A 12,053-nucleotide genomic window follows, 5' to 3' on the forward strand; every position below is an offset into this window, starting at 1 on the left:
CAGACTTTCTGAATTCCTTCATCTTAATTCTAACCAGATACCATCTACTTGAAAGAGCATCAAAATGCCAGCAAAGAATTTAAAAAGTCTCCAAGAAGGCTGCCTTAAAGACAAAATGTAAAGTCCAATTATATTACCCTTCATATTACCCAATAGTACTCAAAACTACACACAATGATAGCTAGATATGGTGGTACACACCTGATTCCAGAGGCTGAAGCAGGAGGATCACAAGGTAGAGGATAGTCCAGTAACTTAGTGAGAAACCTTGTCTCAAAGTAAAAATAAGGGAGAAGGAAGGGGTTGTAGCTTAGGGTTAAAGCACCCCTGGGTTCCATCCCTGGTACCAAAACCAAACCAAAACAGAAATACTCCATACACAATGTTTAACAAATTATAAATCAAACAGGACAAACTGCAAGTATTATCAAAATTTTGTTTTATTTTCAATACAAGATAAATACCATGCTTGTTACTAGTGCAGTTTAAGGCCAACAATGGCCATATAGCAAACTGCTGAACAGTCACCTAAATGCTAAAGAAAAGAAAAGACAAAAATAAACATTAAACACAAAATTGCAATTACAAACATTTTAATAAAATGTGAAAAAGCTTTTTAGTAGAAGCTAATATGGAAGTGTAGTTCTCATGGACATCAAAAAGATGTCTATTTGATCAAAAATCACCTTACCTTTTGCACAGAAATCTTATTGTGAAGTCACCATAGTCAATAGCTAAAATTTTAAGACTTTCTTTGGCCTTCTGATATTAGACAAATTATTTACAAACTGTGATTCAGTAATCCACGGATACTGGTAATATGATACAATTTTTTTTGTCTGTTTGTTTTTTAAGGACTTTCCATTAAAAATTGTAAAACAACTTTGTAAGGCTGTACCGGGCTGTAAACTACTTTGCTAATACACCATGGGATGCAGAGGAAGAAGGAATAATAGACCTTTTTTTAAGGCTAAAGTCATCAATATTATAGATGCATTCCTTAGAATACATTATGATTTACCTCAAAGGATCATTTCCCATTAAATACCACCTGAGTACTACATTTTCAAAGTAAAAAAATAAACAAACATGAATTTACCATTATATTTTAAAATAATTTAACTTACAGAATGCTGAGAAGTGTTACGCAGTAACAGTGTGACAAAAAACACACCTTCAAATTGAATTTTTTTTTAACTAAATGCAGGGTCTGTCCAATTATGAAATTAATGTAAAACATTTACACCCATGGTGGAGTTTTAGGATACTCCCACATGAAAAACTGGTAGTGTTCATTATCCACAAATACCATATCAAGATTTGTTATGACTTCAATTAAATTTTACCTAATATTTTTAAAGCCTCCCATACAATGTTAATTAATGCAGCAGGAAGTCTTTAAACATTGAAATCTATCTGTAGGTAACCAAGTGTTTATTTATACATCCCATACAAAAATCATATACCTATATACTCAGATAGTGAATGCCAACAACCTGAAATTTTAAAGAAACATTAGTTAAGACAAATCTAAATCAATCTGACAATACAATTGCCTGAATATTTTGAATATTCATAAAAATTCATATTGCTTCTTTCTAATGCCAAGAAAGAAGATTATAAGAACTTCCTCCCAGAAGCCTAGACATTTTAACACATTTTCCATTTCAACTTAAGACGAAACTTTAATCCTGAATCTTGATTTCTCTAAATAAAACATCTCATATTATAATACAAAGAATGCCATATGTAAGGCCACATCTTAATAAATTTATAATTTTTGGTTGAATATATATTTAAAAACTAGTCTAAGGCTTCTAAGAGTCAAGTTGCTAAAAAATAAGTACAACAATGTTTAAACTGAAGGTTAATGTTAAAAAAACAAACAAACAAAAAAACAAAAAACCACCACACACACGCACACACTTTAAGAACAGAAAAACAGAACGCTTTGCTACAAAAATCCCACTTATATATTACCACAAAAAATGACTAATATGTACAATGGATAAGCGTGCATTTAAGTACATACAACAGGGGAAAACATTTACAGACTATGGGATGCAAATGAACTTAATGAATAAAATTTAAAAAACAATTACCCATAAAACAGTGAGAATCTCAATACTATATTCTCAATAAAGAATTAGAACATAAACTTCCTCTTAAAATAAATTAAGCTGAAGCTTGAAACACAAAATCGGAGCCACCTTGTAAGATACAGAAAATGCAATGACCATTTAGAAAACCAAAATGTTGAGCACTCCAACAGAAAAGTTTTATAGTAGCATGTCATTATATAAAACAGTGTGTAGTTAGGTTATTGGCACATTTAAATACATTAAGGGAAAGATAAAGTCTTTACCCTTTCAACAATTTTCCCCTTCACTATAAAATATTATACAACATTCATTAAAACCTCCATGTTTATTTTTAGAATTGACCTTAAACTAGTAAAAAAGTAAAGCAACATTCTCCATAGGAGAATCAAATGAAAATAATACCTTAAGCTACAAGTAATTTGTGAACTTCAAATTGTATTTAACTGCTTAAGAATATTCCGGTAAAGGGGGTCATTAAATTGGTTAACCTATGATCAACAGCCATGGCAAGTTATTTCAAATCTTAATAAAACAAAATAAAATACATGTAGATTCACATTGGAATATCCTTTCCACAACCTATTTCCTTTAACCAAAAGCAAACACATTCAATTCAAAGTGTTGCTTCAGAATCAACACCATTCAGGTGCTGTTATCACTCGTCCATAATTTTACCACTACCTGAAAAGGAATGTGACTGCATAGCATAAACAAATGCTATGGCTCAAAATCAACTCAAGTTTTGTTTTCATGTCCACTAGTTATTATAAATTAAGAAAAAAAAAAAAGGTCTCTGAGACACTCACTTTTTTTTTTTTTTTGGCGTCTTTGTAAAGATTTCTCTCTTTGGATTGTTTTTAACATTAAAAAAAAGCTTTCAAATAACATCAATTCATAAACAACAGAAGGGGTATGACAAATAAAACAAGGTTTGCAATTTTTAGCTTTACTGCTATACATTCATATGTTACCAGGTGGAGAAAGACTTTGCAAAACTACTTGGTCAAACCAAAAGTCCTCCTGACAACACTTAAAACAAAAGACTAGATAGAAGCAAACAAATCTAGTACACTCACACTGTCTGCAACAAAAGTCATGTAATGAAGTAAGCCAAGCAGGGAGAAGAATAATATAGAAGGAACAATTAAAAGGTTCCACTGATAAAAAAATGAAAAGGTAGATGAAGGATTAAATTAGTACAAAACTTCCAGTTTCACTTCAAGTAGAGATTTTTGTGATTTCATTTTTAAACTGTTCATAGAAAATTTTATTCTCATGGACATTTTACTTACCTTTTAATCTTACTATAAACTAATTTCCCTTGTAATATATGTAAGTCCAAACTTCTTCACATTAGGGCATTGTAATTAAAATATAAAAAAGCTTAAGAAATGACAAAAACTTACAACACCTATACATAAAACAAGAAAACAGATTTTGATACAACTTTCAAATAATGTTAAAAAGGCAACTGCATTTTCAACAAGATAAAATACTTTAAAAATCATTTTTGAGAGCAAACAGTTCTGGTAAACATCAATGATCCCTTACACAAATACTCCACTCACAAAATATAAAACTAGTAATAATATAATTTGAAACAGCTAATTTTGTGAGTAGTTTGAAAGCAGACAAGACAAAACTGAAGAAAGGCAATGCAAATTTCTAGAGGGCTTGTATGGTTGCACATTAGATAATAGCTATGGTACCAAAATATGTTTAAGCATTGTCCTAAAATTTGGCCATACTTTAAAAACCAATGTGTACTATCCAAAGGTCTCTCAAAGATTATCAGATCTTAAAAATATATTTAAAAAAAAAACAAATTAGCCTGTTTAACAATTTTAACTCAAATTTCTGAAATAGTGATTCAGAATTATCTTTCCATAAAAATATCCAGTTGATGATCTGGTCTCTGCTAATTTTACAATTAAGAACACGTGTAAGCCAGATGCTTTTCATGTAGGCCTTCATGTAAGGCAGGTTTTTTTTTTGGGGGGGGTGGAATCTTTGATTAACTCTAGCATGAAATCAACAGGCTGCACAAAAATATATAGAATTTCTCAACTGTAGAGACAGGTACATCTATAATCTCCCATTACACTGGAGAAAACACCCCTATGTTAATACAACACATCCTTCAGAAACTGGTACCAACTGGAAAATAAAACCAAGGCTCTTCCTACATTTATCTGCTGCATGACTGTATTTACACTGCCTATGGCTTCAAAGTTAAACCATAAGCATCATCAATAAAAATCAGTAAATCACTATAGCATCAAATCAGAATTCAAAATCTCACTTCAATGCTAGCAGTTCACAATTAAGTGTTTCAGTACACCTGTGTTGTAATTAAACTGCACTACTGTAGCAAATATGTGAGACTTTTCTAAAATGTTAAAACCTCAACATTCTTTGACCCCTAGTGCATCGATGGGATTTGCTGTGTCTGTCAAATTTCAGTTTTTACAAGTTTACATACCATTCAGCAAAGTCACAAGCTAACTAGGTAAAAACAGCTAGAAAAGCAGAATATAGAAATATTAAATATCCATGTAATCACCTATTCTAATATCAAAATCAAGGGCAAGAGACACTTAATTAGTTATGTTTAATTCACTGAACGCAAGATTAGATTGATGCATATCCAAAACCGCTATTGCAATGCTTTTTTTTTAAAGGACAGTAAAAATGTTGTCATAGTAACATTATCTTCAGATATTGCTGAACACAAGACTTTCCCTGAGGTGTAAACATCAAATAACTTGAACAGCTTTACACATCAGCCCCATTAAACAGTTTATTACAACACTACATCTATTGTAATCAAAGTGGTGCTGTTTACAGACATTATCATATGAACATTTTTAACAAGAACAAACTACTATAAAAACAAGCATATACTTGACTTTTTTTTCCAATTGCTTGCACATTATAATGGCCAAATGTATATAACCAGTAATAAAGTTGCAAAAGCTATTAACTTTTTAAATCACACAGGTTTCCTTCAAATAAAACAGTTAAGCAACATAAAAAATAAAAGTAGAGCTACTGGTTACCATTTATGCAGATTTGCTTTATTCAGATCTATTCCTGTTCAGTTTATCCATGAATCCTTACAGGTTCAGTTCAATCACAAGAAGCAAACTGCTGGACAAGCGTCATTTTCCCCCATGAAGACTGTTTTGTCTTGGAAGTTGTTCCTCTTCCTTCAGCTGTAATGTGTCAAAATTTGTGATGTAGATTTTGCTATTCCCCATCATACACAGAAAAACGCTGGCTTAACTATACATACACAAGTCGTGCATCTACTTCACTGTTATGTATTCTAGCACAAAATAAGAATTAAATGAAACAGTAGCTGCCTGTGTGGTGGAGAAATGCTCCCAATTTATTTGATAATTAAAAAATGAGACACTAATTACATTCTTCTTAGATATTATTGCCTTTGAAATTTAATGACTAAGACAAATTAAAATATAGCAGCTACTGTTTCTATGATGATGGAAAACAGTCATAAGTCATTTTCTAAAATATGTATACTACAAAAATAAATGGAAAAATGTTTGGATGATTTTAATGTAGATTTCATTCACCCACATATCAATTCTATATTAATTCATTTAACAATGCTAAACTGGATATAAAATGCAATAAATTTTACAAATCAACTATTTGACAGCATACAGGAACTTCTGAAATTGTTATAAATCAAATGGTGTTCCGTGTTACAAAATTTATAAATAGTTCAATATGGACATTAAATAAATATGACATCCACGTACAAATCTTTTAGACATAATACAAACTTGACACATTTACTTTACTTTCACTCTATTCCACCTATTTCGAAATATCTAATATAGAAGCATAAACTAACCAAAAACAAGCTAAATAGGAATCGGAATCTACAATGATAAACTTCATTGTAAACCCACATAAAGAAAAAAAAAAACAATAAAATTGATAAACCAAAGTCTCAAGAATACATATGTAAGCAAACTGCATGTAGAGTTCACAAAAGAAACATTCATTTAATTTGGAAGTGTTCCCAGAAACAACGAAGTTTTTAAGTGATTTAAGCATCCAAAGGGCACAATGTTCAGTACTAAGTAAAAGTAATTTTAAAATACTTTTGCTCTACAATTAATTTCTGTCACAACTATAAATTTATCTTTATGTCTTTATCTTTTATCTTCTTTCTCCCCCTAACTAGGAAGTATCTTAAGAACATCAACACACATATGTATGTATTCATACGGCCCAGCAATAACAACTTATTTTAAAACTAAAAGGAAAAACCAGATGTTATATAACTGTGGTCTTTCTCTCCTAAATAGTGTCTATATGCCTACTTTTTTTAGATACATGTAAGTCATTTCCAATGTTACCATTTTAATGTTCCTTCATCTTATGCTGATGAAGCTTATTTGGTGGAATTATTTCATAGAAAAAATATAAAATGTCTACTATCAAAAGTTTTATTTTTATTACTTGTAAAGTATTGGGGGTGGGATGGGGTGGAGATTGAACCCAAGACCTCATGCATGCTAAGCATGCACCTTACCAATGAGCAACACCCCCAGCCCTGCAATGTATATGCATTTAAAAAAAAGTATTATTAGGAAATTCAAAAATCTTACTGCAAAAGTATACTATCTCCCTATTTTAATTTTTTTTTTAGTTGTCAATGGACCTTTATTTTATTTATTTATATGCAGTACTGAGAATTGAACCCAGTGCCTCACACAGGCTAAGCAAGTGCTTTGCCACTGAGCCACAAACCCAGCCTCCCTATTTTTTTTTTTAATTTTGCTGAAAAGGGTGAAGAAGAAAAACAACAATAAAAATAAGCCCACAGCAGGTCATTAGGAGGAAAAAATATTTTGAAATCATAGTGAGCAAAACAAAAATATTCAACCCTTCTATGACAGGTGTAGTATAAGGCCAGCCTGGGCAACTTGGTGAAACCCTACCTCAAGAGTGAAAAATAAAAAGGGAAGGGAATGTAGCTCAGTGGTAGAGTACCTCTAGATTCACTCCCAGGTGCTCAGAAGTGGGAGGAGGAGGCATGTACTGCAATTTTTTATCAATCAGTATTACTCCAAATGGAAATTTTATTACTTTTAATATAGAGAATCCGTTTAAGTTACAATACACATTTTTATCCAGAATTAATGCACTCATCTTTTGCATGATTATACTTTATAGATTTAAGTCTTTACTATTAATAAATCTCTAATTTTCACCATACGCACATAAAATTTGGGGGATAATTTAAGTATTTGTTTCTATTCCTAAACACTTTTACATTTATCCACTTGGAAATACAAATTTTACAATCTCAAAAGGAGGCAATAACCCATTTCCAATAATCCAATTTCATATTATAGTCTCAAATATCTAAGTAAACATCTACATAAACAAAGATATCAAAAAGAAGCTTCAAAGTGAAAAATACATTCAATGCCCATGTTTTCAGAATAGTATCTGGTCAAATCTGCATTGTCAAAGCCACACAATTACTTGCTTTAGCTAAAAAAGACAAATGAAATCTACCACTCTACAGACTAAAGTGACCACTAAGTAAAATCTTAATACACAGAGAAGTACCTGCACTTTCAGATAATATAAAATCAACCCATTATTAACAACTCAAATTATGAGTGTTTCTGTTAGAAACTTATCTAAGCAAATTTGTTAGCATTAGTATATTAAACTCACGGTAAATTCAATTGTTAAGTAAAATGCTCTAAGGTGTATTTGTTAGAGCACTTTTATAGGTTTCCATGTTAATATATTTAATTAAAAAGATCTGAGGTGGGCAAGAAAAGTGTTTAAAAACGTGTTAACAGATATTTAGTTTCTTCTTATAGTGACTAGAACATCATACAAAAACCATTCTGTTTATTGTAGATGTTTACAAAAAGTTCCTTGCTACCACATCTCCTATTTTTACCTTTCTACTTCTGGACATGGTACTTACCTCATTTCAACTATAACATATTTACTATTCTATAATTAAACACATATACAATTGTTGCTCTAGGCAACTTACTGAATATTAGAAATAAACCCCATCACAAAGAAAAATCAACGTTGTTCCAAAGATTCACAAAATAGACATTTCCAAACAAGCTGCTTGTTATTTAGAATTCACTGTGAGTTAAAACATGCTACCACGGACGGCAAATTCATAAATTTGGATAGCATCAATGGCATCCTTACCCCAATTGGTTATCAGGTTTTCTTTAAAACAATGCTAACTAAATAGTCATTCAACACATTATTTATTCAAAACAATCTAATTTACAAACTAAAACAATGGTAGTAAATTTCACACTGAGATGAGGGTGAGAGCAAGGTGACTCACATTGGCATTGGCATTGAATTTTTTTTTTAACAAGGAACATTATTCATTTATAAACAAAAGTATATTCTTAAACCACAGTGAGCAAAACACACTATACATCCATTAAAGGGATCACTTCCTGGCCTCTCTTGTCACTTTTGAGTAAGATAGCTGTGTAGTCAGACAGGTTTTGCAAATAACACTAAAAGCAAGAGAAATTAGAACTAACGAAATTAGAGCTAGCATATCCAAATGAAGCAGAGCAGTTAAGCTATTTGAGAAGGCACAAGGAAACACAGGGCTGGGAAATATTTAGGCAGATCTCAGATGACCTAAGAATTTCAGAAATAATTTTTACATCTTATTACAACCAGTTATCATTCATCAGGCAACCAAGAGAATGTAATTTTCACAAATGGCTCAATTTAACACTAATTTCTAAGCAGATTAAAACACCTTAACACAAGAACTTTTTATTCTTTAGGCTTTTTCTTTTTCCCCCAATTATCAACAAAACTATAATAAGCAGAATAAGCAATGCAAAGCACCCTACTTCCTGTGCAGTAATAAAATCTAAAGACATGTTATTTGTGGTAGAAGTAATCTCATAGTCAAGGAAAAGTATAGTTACTAATCCAGACCTGATACACAAATGTTAAAAACTTTTATCAAGGAAATGGATAATTATTTGAGAATATATAAAACCTTATAACTTAGAGAGCAGGAAAGTGAAATAAAGAAAATTTAAAAATACAATTTGCTTTCATTACTCTTCAGCATGCAAAAACTGAATTACAAACAGAAATTTGATGAGTAGGCCTGTTTCAAACAAGTAATAAGGAATAAAACCTAAAATAAAATAACTAATGAATGTAAAGTTATTTTTGTAATAAGTGTACAATCTTAAATCACTTTTATTTTGCTCAGAGTGGTCTGAGAATAGAGGCAAAAATTACAGAATATGAAACACAATTTACATACTGAAATTTACAATATTGATATTTTCCTCATTGAAATATTATCTACTCAAACTTAATATTAAATGCTTTTAGAAAAACTAATACATTTTTAAAATGAGAATGTAATTAACATTACCCAACAGTTCAAACACAAAAAAAACCAAGATGGGACAGACATTAACAGCTTGCCAACATCACTGTTTCCAGTTAAATTAAGAACTTGCCCGTTTAGCCATTCATCATCTCTTTAATAATAGATTACATTATTACTTATTTGTATACAGACTTACTACTGACATTCACTTTAGCTTTCAAGTCACTTTATTCATTTTAATCCATTTAAGATTTACATGAAAGCTCAAAAGGACTCATATTTAAAAACTTCTAAACAGGTCACAATAGACCTTATAATAGTAACGAAATTTGTAAATCTTTTTTAAAGAAGTTTTTCACTTGAATGTAATCCCAGTCCCCATTCCCTCTATTCATGTCTACTTCCATAATAAATAATGTTTGGTATAGCAAAGGTACAATAATCCAGAATAACAGAATTATTTTTTGCAATGGAAATGCTTACGTAAAGTTTTGCTTGGATGAAGCAACTGAAGCATTACAATATTACAACTCAATTCTGATTAATGTACAAACAACATGGGAATTCTGGCATGGTACATCAGGGATTCAGAAAAATGTCAACAATAGTTTTCACGTTAGGAATTCATAGTTAATGTCTGAATGTTATGAAACTCAAATCATGATCTGTTTTGGTGCACTCATTACTGAAATATAAATCCAAAGTATTTAAAATCAATGGACTTTTCAGGAGGAATTTACTTGCTTGACTTCACTAGCTTTACTAAAACCGGTATGAAAACTATCCCTAATTAACTTTGGGTATAAACTGGTTTAGAGACCCCTTTGATGGGCACATCCAGGTTTGAAAATGTTCTCAAGTTTCATTATCATGCCTTTGGTAACCAGAAAACTGGTGGCAACTTATAAAGTCTTATGGAAAAAAAAAAAAAAAGATTCAAGTTGTAGAATTTAAACATTTCTATAAATGAAAAGGATAATACAGTTAAACATTGCAAGTTATGCCCTGGCAACAATTCACCTTAATCACTGCTAGACAATAAGAATTTTTCATAGGACAGGATCAGAGGTATTCAACTTGTGTGTGTGTGTATGTGTGTGTGTGTGTGGGGGGGAGCTACATCTTTAAAATTTACTATTTAGACTTACAAAGCACAACATTCAATTTTCACATCCAAAACAAATATCAATTTCAATAAGCTTAGTTTTAAAATAAAAGATGTTTTGTTTCATATTAAAGGAATGCTTTGAGAATGACATGTTAAATTTTGTAATACAATACTTAGAACTATATAAAAAAATAACATTTTGAAAAATATCCAAGCTGCATATTCAAAATGCAAGGAAAAAATGTATTAAAATGGGCCTTCTCATTTTAAAAGTCCCTAAAATTGCAAACAGTGTAATAGCTTATCTGTGTTCCATAAAAATGTTTTAAATACTTATTTCCTATAAGTATTATTCAAAAATGATTTTGTTTGCTAATATATGTGTTATGGTTAAAGAAATTTCTCTTCTGTTACAGAATTACATACACTTGATAAAATTTCTGATATATGCCTATTACAATTTAAATACTAACAATTACCATTGCTGAATTTTCAGTAAGTTTCCCATGAATTGCACTTATTTACTTATAAGGGGTTTGTTTTAAGCCTAATTTAATTTGTATATGCCACCAACATATGAAGAAAAAAATATCTTGTTTACAGAATAACCTTCATGTCTTAAGCACAAGACTTATAGTGACCTCCCCACACTCTTCACATGGATAAAATGCTATTCACAAATATAAAAATAAAATTACATGTGAAAATGAAGCATAAACAGACAATTCTCACTTTATGAAAAATGTACAAGAAATAGTTTAAAATACAGAAAAAAAGACAATGATTATGGTTTATGAATGAAACATCAAAGGAAATTATTATAAGATTATTCTAACCTGGGATGTATGGCATGACACAATTAAAAATTTTGGTGTATGTACCCTGAACCCCATTTTAATTAAATAACTTTTTCATCTTCTTTGCAAATTAAAGGATAATGTTTTTCTTTTAAAAACAAAAACCAGATGCCAGAAAAAGTGTCTTTAAAAAAAAAAAATTAAAGAAAAAAGCTCTTTCCATGACAAGAAAACATCCTTTTATAAATTATTATAGTGTTAGACTTTCTTTAAAAGTTTTAGGGACAAATGAAGTTAGTTCAAGGAAGTACAGAAATCTTATTTTTAAAAATCCAAGCACATAATATTTATATCTGAAATGACTCCCTGATAGATATTTTAATACTTTAAATCACATGCAAACTATGTATGTGATTACAAAAATCCCGATTTTTAGATTTTAGAAGTACACAATGAGTCCTCTTGATTATTTTTCTTGCTTTAATACCATTAGTGATCTGAAATCTAAAAACAATTAATACAACATTCAAGGACAAAAGTCAAAATTTTTACCTGTGATCACTTACCTGTTTTCTCAGATGTTTTCAGAATTTTAAATTCAGAACAAGTACTTGGACCATTTATATGTAGATATATACTGT

The 12,053-nt window shown here is 30.4% G+C and overlaps 1 protein-coding gene across 4 annotated transcripts in view; it reads right to left on the minus strand.

Moving 5' to 3' along the window:
- Window positions 1–422: 422 nt before the first annotated feature.
- The window catches only part of Cpsf6 (cleavage and polyadenylation specific factor 6), a 31,189-nt gene continuing 19,558 nt past the window's right edge, over window positions 423–12,053 (minus strand). For all 4 annotated transcript variants that reach the window (XM_026386594.2, XM_026386593.2, XM_026386592.2 and 1 more), the window contains one exon: window positions 423–5,317. The gene's annotated coding sequence lies outside the window, so the exon portion shown is untranslated. The remainder of the gene's footprint in view (window positions 5,318–12,053) is intronic.

The sequence above is a fragment of the Urocitellus parryii genome, chromosome 5 (assembly GCF_045843805.1).
Source record: "Urocitellus parryii isolate mUroPar1 chromosome 5, mUroPar1.hap1, whole genome shotgun sequence".
NCBI classification, from domain to species: Eukaryota; Metazoa; Chordata; class Mammalia; order Rodentia; family Sciuridae; genus Urocitellus; species Urocitellus parryii.